We start from the raw sequence: 1,435 nt of genomic DNA, 5'->3' as shown, positions 1-1,435 counted from the left end.
GTGGCGAGCCACGGGACAGAAACCGTTGGAATGTTTACTGTCGCGTGTCGCTACAGATATATCTTTTAAGGAGAGCTATAGAATTACTCCGTACCTTTGTTAGACAAAGCGTTCATCCCGTGACCGCGGCTACGTTCGGCGACTGACTGTCGTCTCGAGCCCAAGCTCATTATCACAACTCTGGAACAATTACAATCGGATTGAATAACTACAATTGTTCAATTACAGCTATAGTAGACTCTAGGTTACAATGTTGCGGGATTATCCAAAATTCCAAAGGCTCCGGTGTTCTTTCATCTCCGATATATATGTCCACCTCCCCTCTTATCCATTCTATTATATTGCACTCTCTTAATTATTCTATTTCTACGAACTAAATACTAGAAACTACAAATTAATAACTAATGACTAATAACTATTGCAGCTTTGGTCTTTAGCCTCCTTGCTGTGCATCCTTCCTGCCTTTTTCCCTTCTCTTCTCTATTATTGCTTTTAGTTCTGTTGAACCTTTTCCAGTCTCATTTAGTGTTTTTCCTATGTCCTTTGATCCTCCCGTTATTTCACATTCTTCTATTACATGTCTCAGGTCTTCTTTCCTTCTACATAGTCTGCATCTTTTTTCTCCCTCTTCTTTCCAGTATTCCCCTGCTTTGGTCTCGTTCCCACATGTGAATCTTGCCTTCTATACTTCCACTTCATCCTCCTTTCTACGTACTTTGGTAATTCTTCTTTGGCGATATTTCTGTAATGTATATTATATTTGGATTCCCTCATCCTTTCCCCCCTCTCTTCTGCTTCTCTCTTTCTTCTTTCTTCTATAATTTGGTCTACTGTCATCCTTGTCTGCTCCTCTCTTGCTTCTATCTGCGTCCCTCCATATCTCACCTCTTCTAGTCCCTCCTTTCCCTTTCTTGCTCTTTTCCCTTCTTGGCCATTTCCCCAATTTCTCTCTCTTTCCTTTATACACTCCTTTACTCTTTTTTAGTTCCTTTTTCATTCTAGGGCTTTATCTTCATACCTTGCTGCTCTTTTTAATGCCTTTTCTTTGATTTCTATTAGCTTGGATTCTTCTATCGATATATAATTTGGTGCTGTCATACCTAATATCCGTTTTATATATCTTCTTTGTATTCTATTCAGTCTTTCTTCCATATCCCAGCCCCATACCTCTGCGCCAAACATCTTCATTCTCCTCTCGTAGTCCTGTTTGAATATTCTTTCTCCCAGGCTCCATGTTTTCTTCGTTGCTATTGTTGCTCTCTTTTTCCTGTCTTGTATGTGTTTCTCATCACTGCGGTTTTTCTCTAGCATGTACCCTAGGTATCTTATCTCGTCCACTTCTTCTAATTCTTGCTCTCCCCATTTCCATTTTCTTTGTCTCCTTTTAATCCTTCTTTTTTCGAAAACTACTATCTTGGTCTTTTCCGTGCTCAGT

The 1,435-nt window shown here is 39.7% G+C and overlaps 1 pseudogene; it reads right to left on the bottom strand.

Annotated features, from left to right (window-relative positions):
• Window positions 1-433: 433 nt before the first annotated feature.
• On the bottom strand, window positions 434-1,311 carry LOC105681919 (annotated as a pseudogene).
• Between the last annotated feature and the right edge of the window lie 124 nt (window positions 1,312-1,435).

This window comes from Bombus impatiens, unplaced genomic scaffold (assembly GCF_000188095.3).
Source record: "Bombus impatiens unplaced genomic scaffold, BIMP_2.2 scf_3115, whole genome shotgun sequence".
Taxonomy (NCBI): Eukaryota; Metazoa; Arthropoda; class Insecta; order Hymenoptera; family Apidae; genus Bombus; species Bombus impatiens.
Note: the sequence above shows the minus strand (reverse complement) of the source record. Positions and strands in the feature narration are given on the sequence as shown.